This window comes from Canis lupus, chromosome 10 (assembly GCF_048164855.1).
Source record: "Canis lupus baileyi chromosome 10, mCanLup2.hap1, whole genome shotgun sequence".
NCBI classification, from domain to species: Eukaryota; Metazoa; Chordata; class Mammalia; order Carnivora; family Canidae; genus Canis; species Canis lupus.
The window spans coordinates 53,137,607-53,160,063 of NC_132847.1; the positions used below are offsets into that span (position 1 = coordinate 53,137,607).

Consider the following 22,457-nt stretch of genomic DNA (forward strand, 5'->3'; position numbering starts at 1 on the left):
GAAAAAAAGTCCTTAACTTACAAGAAAAGACACATCAGGTTCACAGCAGGTCTGTCCACAGAAATTGGCAAACCAGAAGAGAGTGGCAGGATATATTCAACATGCTGAATGGGAAAAATTGGCAGTCAAGAATATTTTATCCAGCAAAGCTGTTATTCAAATAGAAGGACAGTTAAAGAGTTTCCCAGACAAACAAAAATGAAAGGAGTTGTGATCTCTAAACCAGCCCTACAAGAAATATTAAAGGGGACTCTTTGGGGAAAAAAAAAAGAACAAAAGCAACAAAGACTAGAAAGGAACAGAGAACATTACCAGAAACATTAACTTTATAGGTAACACAATGGCAGTAAATTCATATCTATCACTGATCACTCTGAATGTAAATGAACTAAATGTTCCAATCAAAAGACATAGGGTATCATAATGAATAAAAAAATAAGGCCCATCTATATGTTGCCTATAAGAGACTGATTTTAGACCTAAAGACACCTGCAGATGGAAACTGAGGGGATGGAGAACCATCTATCATGCTAATGGATGCCAAAAGGAAGCCAAAGTAGCCATACTTATCTCAAACTATATTTTAAAACAAAGACCGTAACGAGAGATGAAGAAGGGCATTATATCATAATTAGGGAGTCTATCCATCAAGAAGCTCTAATAGTAAATATTTGTGCCCCAAACTTGGAAGCACCCAAATATGTAAATCAATTAATAACAAACATAAAGAAACTCATTGATAATGATACAGTAATAATAGGGGACTATAACATCCCACTTATAACAATGGACAGCTCATCTAAGGAGAAAATCAACAAGGAAACAATGGCTTTGAATGACACACTGGACCAGATAGACCTAATAGATATATTTAGAAGATTTCATCCTAAAACAGCAGAATACACCTTCTTTTCAGTGCAAGGGAACATTCTCCATAACAGATTACATTCTGGGTCACAAATCAGCCGTCAACAAGTACAAAAAGACCAAGGTCATATCATGCATATTTTCAGACCACAACACTATGCAACTTGAAGTCAACCACAAGAAAAAATTTGGAAAGACCACAAATGCAAGAAGGTTAAAGAGCATCTTTCTAAAATATTAATGGGTTAATCAAGAATTAAAGAAGAAACAAGGGGGTATCTGGGTCATTCACTTGCTTAAGAATCTGCCTTTGGCTCAGGTCATGATCCCAGGATCCTGGGATTGAGCCCCAAGTTGGGCTCCCTGCTGGATGGGGAGCTTGCTTCTCCTTCTCCCTTTGCCACTCCCTTCACTCATTCTCTCACTCTCCCCCCTCCCTCCCTCCCTCCCCCCCTGTCTCTCCCATCTCTCTAAAAAATAAATAAAAATCTTTTAAAAATAATTTAAAAAGAAGAAATGAGAAAGTACATGGAAGTAAATGAGAATGAATACATGACAGTCCAAAACCTTTGGGATGCAGCAAATACAGTCACAATATAGGCCTATCTCAAGAAGTAAAAATAGTCTTAAATGCACAACCTAACCTTACACCTAAAGGAGCTAGTAATGCAACAGCAAATAAGGCCTAAAGCCAGCAGAAAATGGAAGTAATAAAGATTAGAGAGAAATAAATGATATAGAAACAAATAGACAAAAACAAAAACAAAAACAAAAACAACCCTAGTAAAACAGATCAATGCAACAGAGAGCTGGTTCCTTAAATTAAAAAAATAGATAAACCCGAAGCAGGACCTATCAAAAAGAAAAGAGAAAGGACCCAAATAAATGAAGTCATGAATAAAAGAGGAGGGATCACAATCAACAACACAGAAATACAAATAATCATAAGATGATACTATGAAAAATTATATATATACACTTATTTACATACATATGATGGAATATGACTTAGCCATCAAAAAGAATGAATTATTGCCATTTGTAATGATGTGGATGGAGCTAGAGTGTATTATACTAAGCAAAATAAGTCAGAGAAAGACAAATACCACATGATTCCAATCATATGTGGAATTTAAGAAACAAAACAGATGAACATAGAAGAGAAGGAAAAATAAAATAAGGCAAAAATAGAGAAGGAGACAAATCGTAAGAGATTCTTAACCCTAGTATACAAACTGATGGTTTCTGGGAGGGGAGGGGAGTGGGGGGATGGGGTAACTGGTTTGATGGGCTTTAAGGAGGGCACATAATGTAGTGAGCACTGAGTGTTATGTGCAACTGAGGAATCACTAAGTTCCAGCCCTGAAACTAGTATAGACTATATGTTAAATGGAACCGAATAGAGAATCCAGAAGTGGACCCTCAACTTTATGGTCAACTAATATTTGACAAAGCAGGAAAGACTATCCATTGGAAAAAAGGCAGTCTCTTCAATAAATGGTGCTGGGAAAATTGGACACACACATGCAGAAGAATGAAACTAGACCATTCTCTTATACCATACACAAAGATAAACTCAAAATGGATGAAAGATCTAAATGTGTGAGACAAGATTCCATCAAAATCCTAGAGGAGAACACAGGCAACACCCTTTTTGAATTTGGCCACAGCAACTTCTTGCAAGATACATCCATGAGGCAAAAGAAACAAAAACAAAAATGAATTATTGGGACTTCATCAAGATAAGAAGCTTTTGCACAGCAAAAGAAACAGTCAACAAAACTAAAAGACAACCTACAGAATGGGAGAAGATATTTGCAAATGACATATCAGCTAAAGGGCTAGTATCCAAGATCTATAAAGAACTTATTAAACTCAACAGCAAAGAAGCAAACAATCCAATCATGAAATGGGCAAAAGACATGAACAGAAATCTCACAGAGGAAGACATAGACATGGCCAACAAGCACATGAGAAAATGCTTGGCATCACTTGCCATCAGGGAAATACAAATCAAAACCACAATGAGATACCACCTCACACCAGTGAGAATGGTGAAAATTAACAAGACAGGCAACAACAAATGTTGGAGAGGATGTGGAGAAAGGGGAACCCTCTTGCACTGTTGGTGGGAATGTGAACTGGTGCAGCCACTCTGGAAAACTGTGTGGAGATTCCTCAAAGAGTTAAAAATAGAACTGCCTTACGACCCCGCAATTGCACTACCGGGGATTTACCCCAAAGATACAGATGTAGTGAAACGCTGGAACACCTGCACCCCAATGTTTATAGCAGCAATGTCCACAATAGCCCAACTGTGGAAGGAGCATTGGTGTCCATCGAAAGATGAATGGATAAAGAAGATGTGGTCTATGTATACAATGGAATATTACTCAGTTGTTAGAAAAGACAAATACCCACCATTTGCTTCGACATGGATGGAACTGGAGGGTATTATCCTGAGTGAAATAAGTCAATCGGAGAAGGACAAACATTATATGGTCTCATTCATTTGGGGAATATAAGAATTAGTGAAAGGGAATAAAGGGAAAGTAGAGAAAATGAGTGAAAATATCCATGAGGGTGACAAAAGATGAGAGACACGTAACTCTGGGGTAGTGGAAAGGGAGGTGGGTGGGGGGTTGGGGTGACTGGGTGATGGGCACTGAGGGGGGCACTTGGCGGGATGATAACTAGGTGTTATGCTATATGTTGGCAAATTGAACGCCAATAAAATTTTTTAAAAAAAGGAAACAGAAAAAAATTTTAAATCCACTTTTTTTTGCCATTTAAATATAAATAAATAGATAGATAGATAGATAGATAAATAAATAAATAAATAAATGCCTCTAAATGAGGAGGAACAGACACAAGGGTAAGGTAGGAGTCAGCATTCCTCATCTTTACAAGTAGATTCCATCTTGACAGACAGAGTTCTGTGAGCCATTTGGTTTCTTCAGGATGGACAAGCTATAATTAAACTGAAAAGAATGTGGAGTACCTGGCTGGGTCAGTCAGGGAAGCATGAGACTCTTGATCTCAGGGTTGTGAGCTGGAGCCCCATGTTGGGTGTAGAGATGACTTATATTTCCCAGTGTAAATCAACATCTTAGTATTATAATTTATGTCTCGTATTCTTTTTTTAAGATACAGTTTTTAACTAATCTCTAGATTACATGTCTCTTCCTCCTAGTAAGTAGTCTCTATCCTCCTAGCCAGCTGCAGAGGCAGGGAGAGCAATCCTAAACACCAAGCTACTGCAATGACCATAATCCCCAGCCTCAGAGGAGAGCGAGTGCTACTATTTCCCAGTCTAAACTGCCTTCCTAAAAAAAATAAATAAATAAATAAATAAATAAATAAACTGCCTTCCTCTTGTGTGCCTTTGTTTTCTTCCATTAGTATAAAGTAGATTCTATTAAAGAGTATTTAATGAATGAAGCATGAGGAATAATAATGTTATCTAGAAGTGAATCCTGAACACTTAAAAGTTGCATGTTTTCAGCTTGGTAGGAAATAATAAGTAGTTATACAAAGGTACTCAAATATCTCAGAGTGTGACTGGTATACACAAACTGCTATATAAGTCTCCTATAAAGAGGAGAGAGATTATTTTTGGCTGAAGTGATCTGGGAAAGCTTCATGTAGAAAATGGCATTTAATCTAGTGCTTGAAGCAGAAAGAAAATTATAATGTGTGAAGTTGGAAGAGAAAATGATCCAAATGCAGGCGTCAGTATGCTCACAGAGGTTGCTGGTGTTTCTGTGTAATGATATACGGGGATAAGAAAAGGATTCTTGAAATACTTATTTTACTCTGGGTATATTATTTTGTATATATTTTATCTCAGTGCAGTGAGGTTTAGACTTCATTTTGTCTTTGTGTGGAAACTCCGAGGTCGGGATGTCTCCCTATAGCTCCCTATAGCTGTATTTTTCTGCATGATGTGGCCATAAACTGTGGAGTTAGGTCTCCTGAATCTGACCATATGTGTTCCTAGGTATAAACTTCTGTGTGGGTGCATTTCTCTGCAGATATTTTGGTCTTTGTGGGTGTGTGCACATGCAGTCCTGAGGGGATAGGAAGGAAAGACAGAGAAAGGAGTAGCAGGGTGGCAGGGTATGGGGGAAGAAAGCGGGGTGTTGACAGGAACCTGTCTGAAGCCCAAATATGAAACTGATACACATAATGAGTATTTTAAGTAGTTGATAATTCATTGTCACATGGACCTCAGAGGTTCTTTTTCTAATAAAACAACATTTATTGGTAAAAAACTAGCTTTTCAAAATGCCATATTTTATCCGTCACATTCTATCTCTTCTCATTTGTCCTTCCTTTCATCCAATTTAACCCTATTTTTGGATTTTTTTTTAAGTTTCTTTTCTTCTTCTTCTTCTTCTTCTTCTTCTTCTTCTTCTTCTTCTTTCTTCTTCTCAAAAAGAAAGCTTTATGTTTTCTTTCTTTTCTTATCCTTCCAGTTTTAATCCTTTCTTCATTGAAGTTTTCTCCCTGTTTTTCCTTTCCCTTCTAATGTATGGAGCTAATACCATACCCCACCCATACCTCAGAATCAATTGTATTTAAATTGGGAAAAGGGTTATCTCTTGTTGTAAAGATGTTTTAGGCTCAGTCTTGGGCTTTTGTCTCCACTGTCACTGCCACAGTCAGTTCATTCACTGGTTCAACAAATTTTAATTGGGTGCTTTTGTGTATGTCAAAGGCCTTGTTCTAATTCCTGGAGAAACAGAAAAAATACCTAGCATAGACAACCAAGTATATTAATTATCATCTTTAATGAAAGTAACCAACTTTTCCATCCTCCAGACATAGGAGAAAACTAAAAGACAGAGATGCAAAAGTGAGTTAGCTAGTTTTTTATAGGTATCTATTATATATCATCTTAAGAAAACTGAGGTAGTAAATAATCATCCAATGCATTTGCGTATTTATCATATTTGTTAATATATTGCCATTTTAGGAAATAAGGACAAATCAAAATTAGGGTTAGTGAGCAATATTTCTACATTTGTTTCTTAGAAATAGTCCAGGCATTTGGGGATTGTTTATTAATCAACTTGATTGTGTGTTTAATGATTAAAGTTGTAAAGTTAGTTAAGAATCTGGAAATACAATTTTAGCTAATAAAATATTATATATCCTTATGAATTCTAGAATTATAAGAATTTCATAAAATTGAACTCCTTTGAAAAGATATTATCACCATTTCACTTACACTAATATATACATATATAATATGTGTATAATTGGTATAGAAAATATATTTGAAGAAATAATGGCTGAAAATTTCCCAAATTTAATGAAAGTTATAAATTCACATTCAAAAAACTCTGGAAAACAGCGGTTTCTTACAAAATGAAACATACTCTTACTATATGATCCAGCAATCATGCTCTCTGGTAGTCATTCAACGGAGTTGAAAACATATTTCCACACAAAACACTGTAGCTTTATTTATAATTACCAAAACTTGGAAGCAACCCAGATGTCCGTCAATAGGTAAATAGATAAACTGGTACATCCAGACAATGGAATATTTTTCAGCACTAAAAAGAAATGAGCTATCAAGACATGAAAGACATGGAGGAAACTTTAATGCACATTACTAAGTGAAAGAAGCTAATCTAAAAAGGCTTCATATTGGGGTGCCTGGGTGGCTCAGTGGTTGAGCATCTGCCTTTGCCTCAAGTTGGGAGCCTGGGGTCCTGGAATTGGGTCCAGCATTGGGCCCCTTGCAGGGAGCCTGCATCTTCCTCTGCCCGTGTCTCTGCCTCTTTTATTGGGTCTCTCAATAATGAATGGCTACATATTTTTTATTCCAACCGTTTGACATTCTGGAAAAAACTGAACTATGGGTGACGGGAGAAGGATAAATAGGCAGAGTATAGAGGATTTTTAGTCAATGAAAATACTTTGTATGATACTATGATGATAGATACATGTCATTATACATTTGTCCAAACCCCACAGAATGTAACAATAGGAATGAACCCTAGTGTAACTGTGGGCTTTGGGTGGTTATGTGTCAGTGTAGGTTCATCAGTTCTGACAAATTTACTACTCCGGTGAGGAATGTTGATAACGGAAGAAGTTATGCATTGTGGTGGCAGGGTTATATGGGAACTCTGTACCTTCTTCTGAATTTTGCTGTGAACCTAAACTGCTCTAAAAAGATAGTCTTTTAATTTTTTTTAAGTGGAAAAAAATCAATGGGAACTCTTGACACCAAATTTAGTACTTTGAAATAATCTGTAACTTTTTTTAAATGGGCAAAAGACTTGTACAGACACTTCACCACCAAACATGTACGGACAATTATCATATGGTTTCACTTATATGTGGAATTTAAGAAACAAAACAGATCATAGGGAAGGGAGGGAAAATAAAATAAGATGAGATCAGAGAGGGAGACAAACCACAAGAGACTCTTAACTATAGGAAACAAACTAAGGGCTGCTGGAGAGGAGTGGGTAGGAAGATGGGGTAACTGAGTGATGGGCATTAAGGAGGGCATGTGAATGTAATGAGCACTGGGTGTTACATGCAATTGATGAATAACTGAACTCTAGGGCTCCTGGGTGGCTTAGTTGGTTAAGCGTCTGCCTTTGGCTTGGGTCATGGTCCCAGGGTCCTGGCTTGGGTCATGACCAGGGTCCTCAGGTGGGAGCCCGCTTCTCCCTCTCCCTTTGCCCCTCCCTGCTGCTTGTGCTCTCTCTCTCTCTCTCTCATATAGATAAATAAAATCTTTTTTAAAAAACCCGAACTCTAAAAAAAAAAAAAAAAAAAAAACCCGAACTCTACATCTGAAACTAATGATACACTATGTGTTAATTAATTGAATTTAAATAGGATAAATAAAAAAGATGTACAGATGATAAATAAGCACATAAAAAGATGTTCAGTATTATTACTCATTAAGAAAATGCAAATTAAAACCACAAGGAGATACTAATATATATACATATATATATGTATATATATATATTTCTTTTTTTTTTTTTTTTTTGCATAAGGGAGATACTAATTAACCTAATAGAATGCCTAAAAAACAAACTGAAACAATAGTGAAAACTGACAATACAAGTGCTGATGAAGATGTGGAACAACTGGAACTCTCATACATTGGTGGTAGAGATGCAAACTGGTACAGTCACTTTGTAAAACACTTTTCCAGCTTCTTACAAATTTAAAATATTTACCATACCAGTACCTTGAGTACACCATCCTTTCAGATAGTTTTTGAACATTGTCTCCAAGAAACTAACAATGAGTGCATTTGACAACTGTTTATCCTGCTTTTAAGCCAGCATCAGAACAACCTCTGTCCAAAGCTTTTAACCTAAAATATGCCCTAAAGAAGGGTATTCATAAATGAATTTGATTTTTCAGCCAGTGAGGTATTTTGCCCTGTGATTAGATTTTCTTGGCATAGAACAATTAGTTGTGTGATTTTGTAAGTGCTTGAGTGAAAGAAAGTGCTCACAACATAGGTGGGTGGGTGGGTATGGACCCAACTTATCAGTAACAACCTTAGCTAGTAGTTCATGCTTTAGTGAGAAGGAAATGGGGAAACGGTTACTACCATTTGGAATTCATAGAGTATATTGGGGAGAAAAACATTTTTAAACATATTAAACCTCATTGTTGAAATAATAAATTTGGGTTTTTTTTTCCTACTTTGGAATTCTAGGGATTTGAGAGAATTCCAGAATGTTGTTAGCCTAAGTCCCTCTTTTGAGCAAGGCTCGGCCTCTATGAGAAACAAAAGATGGTATGGTAGATGCAGGGAAATATCTTGGTCCACACACAGTTCAAGCTCTTACGATCCAAAGGTTTCTGTTTTCTGGCCTTTAATCTTCTATGTCTTCCTCAGTACCATGTAGCTCCAGCTCTTAAAATAAATTTACTTGATGATGACTTTCACTGTCCTATACTTGTGCTCTGAATTTTTAAGTGTTAGCAATGAATACAGGGATGAGACCAGATGAACCCTCTCATTTTTCAGTATCCCTATGAGTATTAATCCTCTTGATAAGTCATAGTATTCTCATAAGAGCTAATCAAATTTTAAGATGGTAAGAGGGTTAGGGCAAATTTTGTTGACATGGAGGATATAGGCAGAACTCACTTGGCATAGTTCCCAAATGCACAAATTTCAGTTCCACAGTCAAGTTAAATAACACCAGTTCCTAAACAACATAGTTGAGATTTCAGTTACCACTGTAGATTAGCTGTGAGTAACTGCATGAAGTACAAACTTCACTATTAACCTTTTAGTCCACAAATCACTATGTAAATAACAGATAAGCATTGTGGTCAGTGGCCAATGCATCACTTCTTTCAAAGTCTATCAGTGATTGGTCACTGTGTGATTATTCAGTTTCCACAGAGATAACAAAGATTACAGTTGTATTGCCTCTTTATCTTTGGGTGATAAACCATACACAACACACTCTACTAAAATAAATACTTGAAAAAGGGAAGTAGTCAACAAAGGTGAGAGTATAGTAGAGAAACAAAATAATCCTAGGGGTGAAATTGGAATAAATGTAAATGGAGTTATAAAAGAAACAGCTGACCATGGATGACATTGCCATCATTTGAGAGACCCTAGATATGTAGCAAAAGGAATGTAGTAAAGACAAACTTAACATAAATGGGTAAAGGATGATTGTGTGCCCGAAAAAGTGATGCCAGCAAAGTACTTCACATTAAAGTAACTCTCAAGACACATTTCATGACATTGAAAGTGCAAAGATAAATGTTGGAGGCTAATCCAGGCTTCGATTAGTATGATAATCTGCGAAGTCATAGAGAAAATACTCACTCCATACCCTAAATGACATTATAAGAAGGCAAGAATGATTCCAACCATTCATGACACACTTTTTTCGTAGTAAGTGTTTTTTTTTTTTAAGGTTTTTATCAATTTATTCATGAGAGAAACACACAGAGAGGCAGAGACACAGGCAGAGGGAGAAGCAGACTCCCTGCTGGGAGCCTGATGCAGGACTCAATCCCACATCCCTGGAATCATGACCTGAGCCAAAGGCTGATGCTCAATCACTGAGCCACCCCGGTGCCCCTAGAAGGTGTTTTATTACAATCTTAGCAAGACAGTTCAGTGGGTATCTGAAGGTTTAAAGAGAAATATATACTTTCCAGGTACATGAACAATAATACAGTAAAAAGAAAAATCCTTTTTTTCCTACATAAATTAATCTGTATCTTTTAAAAAAAGATTTAATTTATTTATTTGACAGAGAGAGAGAGAGAGAGAGAGGGAGCGCACAAGCAGGGGGAGCAGCAGGCAGAGGGAAAGGGCGAAGCAGGCTCCCAGCTGAGCAAGGAGCCCAACGTGGGGCTTGATGCCAAAGTCCTGGGAATGACCTGAGCCAAAGGCAGTCACTTAACCAACTGAGCCACCCAGGCACTCTTATTCTGTATCTTTGAAAAATTTTAAATCACTGAATAGTTTGATTTAAAAACTCACAGTTTTGGGGCGCCTGGGTGGCTCGGTTAAGTGCCTGACTCTTGATTTTGGCTAAGATCATGATCTCAAGTCGTGAGATCAAGCTCTACATTAGGTTCCATGCTCAGTGGGGCGTCCGCTTGAGATTCCTTCCCTCTCCCTTTCCCTCTACTCCACCCCCTGCTCATGTGCTCTCTCAAATACAAATAAATCTTTTTTAAAAAAGCTTTAAAAAAAATCATAAGCTTATGAATACTAGAGTACTGATGAACAAAAATCATGGGGGATTTTTTGTTTACCAAGTTATTAAAGTGTTTACACCTACAAAATTCCTCAGTGTTGAAAAAAAGATATAAAATATATCCTCTAAAATGTCTCCTATAAGCAGGAAAGACCAATCTGCAAGCCTTAAGATAAGTTCAGAGTTTAGAGGCAGATGAAGGGAAAATCCTTAGCAAGTAGCATCTTGTTTTTGTATAAAAAATGAAAACAACACACTTGAAATATCAGTATTTCATTATTATGATATATGGGGTTGGAAAGGAAGGTAGGTGACACAGGTAAAGTGCTATTTTCAATCACATATTAGCTATTTTTTTAAATGACTATATAATACCTGCCTCTAGGTGGCGCAATGGCCCCTGCACTCCAGCCAGGCTCTCCTGGCTGCTGAGGAAGCCTGATCAGGAGGTGGCAATGCCCCCTGAGGAAATTAAGATATTTAAATACAGGTTCCAGTCCAAGATAGCCCTGCAGGAAGACCCTGAACTCACCTTCTCCACGAAACACAAAAATTATACCTATTTAAGAGCAATTCTTCCTGAAGAAGAACCGAGGGCCAAATGAACAGCTTCTGCACAACAAAAGAACAGCAAAAGAACAGGAAATGAGAACAGCAAGAGAGACAAGACATGGGTGCCCGCTGTGTGGAGAGCCACAGGATCTCTCCGCTTGCACCCACTACAGATTCAGCTATCTTGCCAGAGTGACTTCTGTGTAGAGAGCCCCAGGACCTCCCAGCCTGCACATGGCCTCGCAACACCTGCTTTAGCAGGGCACCCCTAGCAAAAGTACCCAGGGATCTCCTCATATCTACCCACTGCAGCTTCAGCTGTCCTGCCAGGGCACCCACTGCACAGAAAGCCGTACATCCCCCAGTCCACATTGTGCCTTATCTCCAGCGATGCTCTGCCAGGGTACTCTGCACCGAGAGCCCCAGGACATCTTGAATAATGCCCACTTCAGCTTTAGCTATCCTGCCAAGGTGTCCTCTGTGTCTAGAACCTCAGGATACTCTGGTTTGCATCCACTTTAGCCTTAATTCTCTGGCCAGGGTACCTGTAGTGTGGAGAGCCCGGGGCCTGTACCAATCCACACTCACTTCAGCTTTAGCTGTCCTGCCAGGCTGCCCACTAGATGGGTTAAGGCCCAGGACCCCAGTCCATACCAACCACAGCTCCAGCCAGCAAGCAAAAAGTCACCAAGCACAGGAACTATGCAGGGGATGTCTACACGGAAGACTATTCCTTCAACTTTAAGAGAAGTAGCTATTCCACCTAAAACACAGAAACACAGAAAAGTCAAGCAAAATGAAGAGACAAAGAAATATGCTCCAAAAGGAAGAACAAGACAATCTCAGAAAAAGATTAAATGAGACAGAGGTAAGCAATATGATGGATAAAATTTAAAGTAATGATTGTAAAAATACTCGCCAGGATGGAGAAAAGAGTAGAACTCACTGAAGTATTCAATATAAGGAGATGGAAAGCATAAAAAAGATTTGCCTCTCTCTTTTTTCCCCTTTGTCACCTGAAGATAATATTACACTGCATGTTAACTAACTGGAATTTAAATAGAACCTTAAAAACCAGAAAATATAAACAAAAAAACAATCAGAGTTGAAGAACACAATAACTGAAATTTAAAAATACACTAAATGGAATCAACAGCAGATTAGTGGATACAGAAGAACATAGCAGTGATTTTCTTTAAAGATTTTAAAATTATTTATTTATTCATGACAGACAGAGAGAGAGAGGCAGACACACAGGCAGAGGGAGAGGGAGAGAAGCAGGTTCTATGCAGGGAGCCTGACGCGGGACTGGATCCCAGGTCTCCAGGATCATACCCTGGGCCAAAGGTGGTGCCGAACCGCTGGGCCACTGGGGCTGCCCCATATCAGTGATCTTGAAGACAGGATAATGGAGAGCACAGCAAAAAGAGAAAAGAATTTTTAGAAAATGAGAATAGTTTGACAGATCTCTCAGACAACATCAAATGAAGAAATACATTATAGAGATTCCAGAAAAGAAGAGAGAGAAAAGGACAGAAAATTTATTTTTTAAAAAATTGCTGAAAGTTTCCCTACCCTAAGAAAGGAAATAAACATCTAGGTTCAAGAAACACAGAATGGTCCAAAAAAACAGGAGGCCCATACTTCAACACATAATAATTAAAGTGTCAATGGTTAAAGATAAAGACAGGATTTAAAAAGCAGCAAGAGGAAAGCAAAGTTACCTACAAGAAAAACTCTATAAGGCTACCAGCTGAATTTTAGCAGAAACTTTGCCAGAGAGAAGTGACACTATATATTCAAAGAGAAAAAATGTGCATCCAAGAATACTCTATCCAGCAAGGCTATCACTCAGAATAGAAGGAGAGATAAAGAGTTTTCCAGATAAACAAAAGTTAAAAGAATTCATGACTACTAAACCAGCCAATCAAGAAATGTTAAGAGGGACTCTGTGAGTCGAAACCAAAAACCATAAGGAAGAGTAAGAAAAATAGGAACCACAAAAGCAAAAAAAAAATTTTTTTTAAGAATATTTATAAAAATTAGTCAAGAAGGGCAGCCCCGGTGGTGCAGTGGTTTGGTGCCGCCTGCAGCCTGGGGTGTGATCCTGGAGACCCGGGGTCGAGTCCCGCATCAGGCTTCCTGCATGGGGCCTGCTTCTCCTTCTACCTGTGTCTCTGCCTCTCTCTCGCTCTCTCTGAATAAATAAATAAATAAATAAATAAATAAATAAATAAATAAATAAATAAATCTTTAAAAAAATTAGTCAAGAAGCACAAAATAAAATGATATAAAATATGATATCAGGATGCCTGGGTGGCTCAGTGGTTGAGCATCTGCCTTTAGCTCAGGGCATGATCCCGTGGTCCTGGGATCGAGCCCTGTGTCTCTACGTATGTCTCTGTCTCTCATGAATAAAGAAAGAAAGTCTTTAAAGAAATATGATACCAAAAAAAGAAATATGATACCAAATATCTGAAATATGGAGGGGAGAGAAGTAAACAATGAGTTTAAAATGAAGTGACCATCAGCTTAATATAGACTGCAAAATGCAGAATTTGTTATGTATAAATCAAATGTAACCACAAATCAAAAAAGAGTAATAGACATGCAAAAAATAGAGAGTAAGGAATCCAAGTATATCTCTGAAGAAAACCAGCAAACCATGGGAGAGAGAAAGAGAAGAAAAGATCAGAGAAAACTACCAAAACAACCACAAAACAAGTAACAAAATGGCAATAAATACATCTTTTAATAATTACTTTGAATGCAAATGGACTAAATGCTCCAGTCAGAAAACACAGGTTGAAAGAGTGGATGAAAACACAAGACCCATGTATATAATGTGTCTAAAAAACTCACTTTAGACCTAAAGACACCTGCGGATTGAAAGTGAATGGATGGAGAGACATTCATCATGCAAATGGATGTCAAAAGAAAGCTGAAATAGCAGTACTTACATTGGACAAAATAGACTTTAAAACAAAGCCTGTAAATAGAGACAAAGAAGGACAACACTACATTATAATAAAAGGAACAGTCCAATAAGAAGATAGAACAATTGTAAATATTTATGCACCCAACATGGAAACACCCAAATACATAAAACAGTCAATAACAAACATAAAGGAACTAATCAACAGTAATACAATAATAGTAGGGGACTTTAACACTCCACTTACATCAATGGATAGATCATGCAAACAGAAAATCAACAAGGAAACAGTGCCTTTGAATGACACACTGGACTAGGTGGATTTAACAGATATATTCAGAATATTCCATCCTAAAACAATAGAATACACTTTCTTTTCAAGTTGACACAGAACATTCACGAGAATAGATCACATATTAGGCCACAAAATAAGTCTCAACAAATTCAAAAAGGATTGAAGCCATACCATGCATCTTTTCTGACAACGCTAGGAAACTAGAAATTAACCACATGAAAAACTATGAAACAACCACAAACAGATGAAGGTTAAATAACATGCTAATAAACAATGAGTGGGTTGACCAAGAAATCAAAGAAGAAATCAAACAGTACATGGAAACATGAAAAGGAAAACACAAAAGTCCAAATCCTTTGGGATGCAGCAAAAGCAGTTCTAGGAGGAAAGTTCATAGCAATAGGCCAATCGCAAGAACTGAGAAAAATCACAAATAAACAATCTAACCTGACACCTGAAGGAACTATAAAAAGAATAACAAAATCCAAAACCAGTAGAAGGAAGGAAATAATAAAGATTGGAGCAGAAATAAATGATACAGAACAAAAATAAAAAAATAAAGAAACAAAAAAATTAGATCAATGAAATGAAGAGTTGGTTCTTTAAAGAGATCGACAAAATTGATAAACCTCTAGCCAGATTTATAAGAGAACCTGAAGAAAAATAGAAAAGGCTCAAATAAATAAAGTCATAAATGAAATAGGAGAAATAACAATACCATAGAAATACAAACAATCATAAGAAAATATTGTGAAAAACTATATTCCAACAAAGTAGACAATCTAGAGGAAATAGATAAGTTTCAAGAAACATAACCTATTGAAACTGAACAGAGAGAAACAGAAAATTTGAACAAATCAATTTCCAGCAATCACTAATCAAAAAACTCCCAAGAAACAAAAGTCCAGGATCAGATGGGCTTCCCAGGCAAATTCTACCGAACATTTAGAGAAGAGTTAATACCTATTCTTCTCAAACTATTCTGAAAATAAAAGAAGGAAAACATCCAAATTCATTCTATGAGGCAAGCATCACCCTGATACCAAGACCAGATAAAGACACTGCAAAAAATGAGTATGACAGGTCAATACCTCTGATGAACATAAGTGCAAAAATCCTCAACAAAATACTAGCGGGCACTTGATGGGATGAGCACTGGGTATTATGCTACATGTTGGCAAATTGGGCTCCAATAAAAAAAATTAAAAAAAATACTAGCACATCAAACCCAACAATACATTAAAAAAATCACTCACCATGGTCAGTTGGGATTTAGTCCTGGGATGCAAAGCTGGTCCAATATTTGCAAATCGATCAATGTGATACATCATATCAATAAGAGAAAAGATAAAAAAAATATATGATCATTTTAAGAGACACAGAAAAAGGATTTTGGACAAAGTACAGCATCCATTCAGAAGAAAAGCCATCAACAAAGTAGGTTTACAAGGAACATACCGCAACATAGTAAAGGCTATATATGAAAAACCCACAACAAGCATCATGCTCAATGGGGATAAATTGGGAGCTTTCCTCCTAAGGTCAGAAATAAGGATGTCCACTCTCACCACTTTTATTCAGTATAGTACTGGAAGTCCTAGCCACAGCAACTAAACAAGAAAAAGAAATAATAAAAAGCATCCAAATTGGTAAAGAAGTAGAACTTTCACTATTTGTAGATGACATAATACTATATAAAGAAAACCCTAAAGACTACAAAAAAAAAAAAACTACTAGAACTGATAAATGAATTCATTTAAGTCACAGGATTCAAAATCAATGTGCAGAAATCTGTTCAATTTTTATACTCTAATAATGAAGCAGCAGAAAGAAATTAACAAAATAATTCCATTTACAAATGCACCAAAAGTACTAAGATACCTGGGAATAAATCTAACCAACAAAGTTGGTACTGTACCAATAAGACCTGTACTCTGAAAACTACAAAACACCGATTAAAGAAATGAAGACAATACAAAGAAAGAGAAAGCTATTCCATGCTGATGGATTGGAAGAACAAATATTGTTAAAATGTCTATACCACCCATGATGAATCAATCAATAAAGTCTACTACTGGGGCACCTGGGTAGCTCAGTGGTTGAGTGTCTGCCTTTGGCTCAGGTCGTGATCCTGAGGTCCTGGGATTGAGTCCTGCATCAGGTTCCCCACTAGGGGCCTGTTTTTCCCTGTGCCTATGCCTCTGCTCCTCTCTCTCTCTGTGTCTCTCATGAATAAACAAATAAAACCTAAAAATTAATTAATTAATTAATTAATTAATTACTTCTACTCCTGAGGCCAATAACACACTTTATGTTAACTAACCAGAATTTAAATACAAATTCTGAAACAAAGAAAAAATGTCTATAGTGCCCAAAGCAATCTATATTTAACATAATCCCTATCAAAATACCAACAGCATTTTTCATTGAACTAGAACAAAAAAATCCTAAAATTTATATGAAACCACAAAAGACCTAAATAGCCAAGGCAATTTTGAAAAAAGAAAAGCAAACCTGGAGGTATCACAATTCCAGACTTCAAATTATATTACAAAGCTGTAGTAATGAAAACAGTACAGTACTGGCATAAAAATAGACAGATAGATCAATGGAATAGAATAAAAAAACTCGAAAATAAACCCATAATTATGTAGTCAATTAATCTTTGCAAAGCCAGAAAGAATTCCCAACAGGAAAAAGTTTCTTCAACAAATGGTGTAGAGAAGACTGGTCAGCTACATGCAAAGGAATGAAACCAGACCATTTAAACCCTATACAAAAATAAACTCAAAATAGATTAAAGACCTAAATGTGAGACATGAAATCATAAAAATCCTAGAAGACAATACAGCTAGTAATGTCTCTGACAACAACCATAGCAGTATTTTTCTAGATATGTCTCCTGAGACATGGGAAATAAAAAGCAAAAATAAATTATTGGGAATACATCAAAATAAAAACCTTATGCACAGCAAAGGAAACAATCAACAAAACCAAAAGGATGGGCAGCCCGGGTGGCTCAATGGTTTAGCGCCTGCCTTCCGCCTGTGGCGTGATCCTGGAGACACCGATCGAGTCTCACATCAGGCTCCCTGCATGAAGCCTGTTTCTCCCTCTGCCTGTGTCTCTGCCTCTATGTGTGTGTGTGTGTGTGTGTGTGTCTTTCATGAATGGATGAATAAAATCTTAAAAAAAAAAAAACTAAAAGGAAACCTATTGAATGGGAGAAGATACTTTCTAATGACATATCCAATAAAGGGTCAGTATCCAAAATACATAAAGAAGTGATACAACTCAACACTCAAAAAACAAATAACCAATTAAAAAAATAGGCAGAAGACATAAATAGATAGTTCTTCACAGAAGACATTCAGGTGGCAACAGACACATGAAAAGATGCTTAACATCACTCATCAGGAAAATGCAAATCAAAACCACAATGAGGTATCACCTCATATCTGTCAAAATGGCTAAAATGTAAAACACAAGAACAGCAAGTGTTGGAAAGGAGTTAGAGTAAAAAGAAAACCCTTTTGCACCGTGATGGCAATGCAAACTACTATGAAGGACGATATGCAAGTTCCTCAAGAAGTTAAAAATAATCACACTATTGGGTATTTGCCTAAGAGAAACCCCCAAAATCTCTACTCCAAAGGATACCTGCAGCCCTATGTTTATAGCAGCATTATGTACCATAGCCAAATTATGTAAGCAGCCAAGTGTCCACCCATAGCTGAATGGATAAAGATGATATGATATACACACACCCACACTATTATTTGGCCAAAAAATGGAATAAAATCTTGCCACTTGTATGGATGGAGCTAGAAAGTATAATGTTAAGTGAATTAAGTTAGTAAGAGAAAGACATATCATATGATTTCACTCATATGTGAATTTAAGAAACAAAACAAATGAGCAAAGGAAAAAAAAGGAGAAAGAGGGGTGCCTGTGTGGCTAAGGTGGTTAAGCAACTGCCTTGGGCTCACTCAGGTCACAATCCTGAGCCCAGAGGCTGGCTCCCAGCTCAGTGGGGAGTATGCTTCTCTCTCCTCCTGCCCCTCTACTGGCTTGTGCTCTCTCTCACCCACTCTCTCTCTCAAAAGAATACATCTTAAAGAGATAGAGAGAGAGAGAGAGAGAGAACCAAACAAAGAAACAGACTTTTAACTATAGAGAACAACTGACGGTTACCAGAGGGGAGGTGGGTAGGGGGATGGGTGAAATAGGTGATAGGGATTAAGGGGATGCATTTGTTGTGATGAGCCCTGGGTGATGTATGGAAGTGTTGAATCACTACGGTTTATACCTGCAACCAGTACAACACTGTATGTTAGTTACACTGGAATTAAAATGAAATAAAAATAAATAATAAATAAAATTGTATAACTAATAAAATTTTCAGATCACAATAAGATGGAAGCATAGGCTCTATAAATAAATACATAAATAAATAAGAAAAAATTTTAATGAACAAACAAAACTCAGAATCAGACCTGTAAAGACCTATACAAAGAACAAACTCATGGTTGCCAAGGCATATGGTTTGGGCAAATTGGCAAGGAGAGAGGGAGATACAGGCTTCCAGTGATATAATGAGTAAATCACAGGAATAAAAGGCACAGCATAAGGAATACAGCCAATGATATTATAATGGCATTGTATGGTGACAGACAGAAGCTACACTTGTGAACATAGCATAAGGCATAGTATACCATATAAACTTGTTCAGTCACTGTTGTACACCTGAAACTAAGGTAATGCTCTGTCAACTATATTCAAAAATTATTTTAAATAAATATAAAATAGCACACACTCTCTTACAGACTTTCTATTTTTTTTTTTTTTTAGCAAACTGGAAACTACTAAACTATGAAGTTATTTTCTTAAAAATTGGAACAAAGCTTCTCTTTTAATGTCTCTTTTAAGAAAATCCTGAGACTGCAAGACAGTACATAAATATAAATTGTTACCATTTAAAACCAGTTAGCAATATGTATAAGAATTTTCCTAATGCTGTTCAAAACAAAAGTCAGAAATACAAACGAGGGGCAGGAAAGTAAGATTACATCAGTTAAAAAAGAAAAAAAGCTACTTTTCTTTGGTGTACTTATCACACAAATAAATATAAAATCACATACAAAAAAGTGCTATTTGGGAAAAAGTAGGGTATTCTGACTGTGTACACCACTGGAACATAGCCTAACCTTGGGGGTGTGGCTGTCAGAGAAAGCTTTGCGGAGGAAGGGACATTTAGATTGAGACCAAAAGAGTGAGTTAATTTGAAGAAAAGCATTCTACACAGAGGTAATAACCTATACAAAGGCCCTTATTTGGGGCCCCTGGGTGGCACACTCAGCTAGGCATCTGACTCTTGGTTTTGGCTCAGGTCGTGATCGCAGGGTCATGAGATCAAGAACTGCAGCAGGCTCCATGCTCAGCATGGAATCTGCTTAAGACTGTCTGTCCCTCTCCCTTTGCCCCTCCCCCTGTTCTCTCTCTTTCTCTCTCACTCTCAAATAAAAAAATAAATAAATCTTTAAGAAAACCAAAGGTGTTGAACTGGGAAGAGCTTACACATGAGGAAGTGAAACAAGCAGTACAGAGTGGTGGTGAGTCCAGGTTCCAAAGTCAAATGTCCTGGATTTGAATCTCAGCGATACCCTCCACTTGCTGTGTGACACTGGATAATTTACATAACCTCTCTGGACTTTGGTTTCCTCAGTTATACCTACCATATAGGGTGTTTGGGAGGGCAGTAATTGTTTAATAAATATTGGTTTATTATTTTAATAACTGGTTACTCTAGAATAGTGCTACAGGGTGTTGGAGAGGTAGGCAGGGCCATAATATCATAGAGGCTTCTAGTCCTCGCTAAGAATTCAGGATTTATCCTAAATACAATGGGAAACCACTGAAGGATTTTAAGCAAAGGTGTAACATTCTGAAACTTGTGTTTTAAAACATTAATTAGCAAATATTATACTTCTGCTTTGTGGCAAAAAAAGATTCTTGTGAGCTAAACCTTTCCTATTAGTTCAACCTCCTTTTCATTTTCTCCTTTGCCCTTTGATCTTTTAATGTGTGATAGTCACTTTCTGGTAAGTGCTAAGTCCATTGAAAAGCCAGTCCTCATAAGAGTGTTTTTCCCCTCCCTCCCCTTCCTCCTCAACCACCATGTCCTGGTGTAAGGGAAAGTTTATTACTCTTCCCTGGTGACATGGAGGTACAGCTGGTGTCCATGCTCTTTTTCTGCTGGCCTTCAGTTAAGCTGTTTCATTTTGTTTATCTCTAATCCATCCTTGTCAGTTTCTATCCTTCTGGAATCCATTTGGGACGAACAAGCACTACCACCAGAACTCTGGGGACACTGACCTCCATGATAGCCATCATCTCGATGACCCTGGAGTGTCTGGGTCTTGCTGTGTTCACAATATTCTGGGGTCATACGTGAACTTTCGCATCTTTTATATTATAGGTACAGACCACTGGGAACCAGCAGCATTATTTGAGAAGGTCTACCTAGACACTTACCTTCAGAGATGTTCCCCTGCTACCCACTCTCCCTTCTCCATCTCCATGTCAAACACAGAGCTTCTCCTAGGCTTGTATCTGCCACTAAGCTCAAAGCATCTCAGGTCGCTCTTCTCCCAATGTGAATACTTCTACTACACCTTCCCACCTCCATACCCCTGTCTCCATAAAAGTGCTTCCTTTTAGTTCATCTTCTCTGCAGGGAGTTTCCCCTTTACAATGTGTTCCTTCTTTAGGTAGGGACCATATTGGTGGAATGGCTGCAGAGGAGTGTGATTCGATTTGGGAAACATGTTTGGGGTTGGGATCTGTGAAAAAAAAAGCCACATTAGTTTATTGTCAAATAATCATCTCCAATTAAGTTGTTTGTCTTAACCACAAGATACAAGCTCCAAGAGGGATGGGTTTCCTTTCTCTGTTTTCTTAACTGGTATATCTCCAGTATCTGACACACAATAGATAACTGTGGAAAGAATGAAGAAATAGTATGAGCAACCAAAAAGATAATGGATGATTCTGTGCTGCTGGCACTGGGATCCACTGGAGGATTTTGACCAGAGGATTGAAGCAATCAGATTTACAGGTTACCAAATATTTTTGTTATGAACTGTACATTTGTGGTCCTGCCCCCTCCAAATTCACATGCTGAAATCCTAACCCCAATGTGCTGATATTAGGAAGTAGGGTCTTTGGAAGGTAATTAGGATTAGATAAGGTCATGGGTGTGGAGGTCTCACAAATGGGATTAGTTCCCTTTTAAGAGTCATGAAAGGACTTGCTCCCCCTCCCTGCTTTCTGCCATCTAAAGTTACAGCAAGAAGACAGCCAGGAAGCAGGCCCTCACAAGACACTGAACCTACTAGCACCTTAATCTTGGACTTCCCAGCCTCCTAAGAAATACATTTCTGTTATTTATAAGCCACAGAGCCTATTGATATTTTGATATAGAAGCCCAAGCATACTAAAATGGTCGTCAGGCTGTCACAGGCATCATAAGCAGTAGTCTGTATTATCCCCCCAAGTAATAGTTACTAAATAAATTCTCAAGTACCCATACTGCAGTGAGAGAACACACTCCTATACATATTCAAATCCATGAACAGCCTCCTGAGAAGAACTAAGATGTCACAAACTTTAAAACTGCCTCACCTTCTCTCTATATTCTTTTTACCCCCTCCTTCTCCTAACACCAGGGCCCTTTAGTCAGTGGAACTAGCTAGCCATTGTAACCCTTTTAGAGAATTTCAGCTGAAATCTGGATATCCAGCCCACTCTGATACGGTATTTGCATTTCATGCTTAATTTGTCTATAACATTACAAATTTCATACTCCTACATTTCTACTGTTAACATCATAATACTATTTTAGTACTCCTCTTTTGCAAGTGAAATTAGCATTTCCATGTAAAATAGAAAAATTGCTGGTTGTCTCCCTAATGTGTCTAGGAGCTTAATCCAAGCCTAAGGTTTAAGTTCTCAGTGCCTGAGATGATTTATTTTTGTGTGTGGGTTTCTCAGCAGACTTAAATGCTACTGTGGACTT

General features: G+C 37.4%; 2 long non-coding RNA genes across 3 annotated transcripts in view; one reads left to right on the plus strand and one right to left on the minus strand.

Annotated features, from left to right (window-relative positions):
* The window catches only part of LOC140641636 (uncharacterized), a 91,617-nt gene that overhangs the window by 66,431 nt on the left and 2,729 nt on the right, over positions 1-22,457 (plus strand). The gene's annotated exons all lie outside the window — the stretch shown is intronic.
* LOC140641637 (uncharacterized) overlaps positions 18,814-22,457 on the minus strand; it is a 33,013-nt gene continuing 29,369 nt past the window's right edge. For both annotated transcript variants that reach the window (XR_012038222.1, XR_012038223.1), the window contains one exon: positions 18,814-21,222. This is a non-coding gene — a long non-coding RNA (uncharacterized lncRNA). The remainder of the gene's footprint in view (positions 21,223-22,457) is intronic.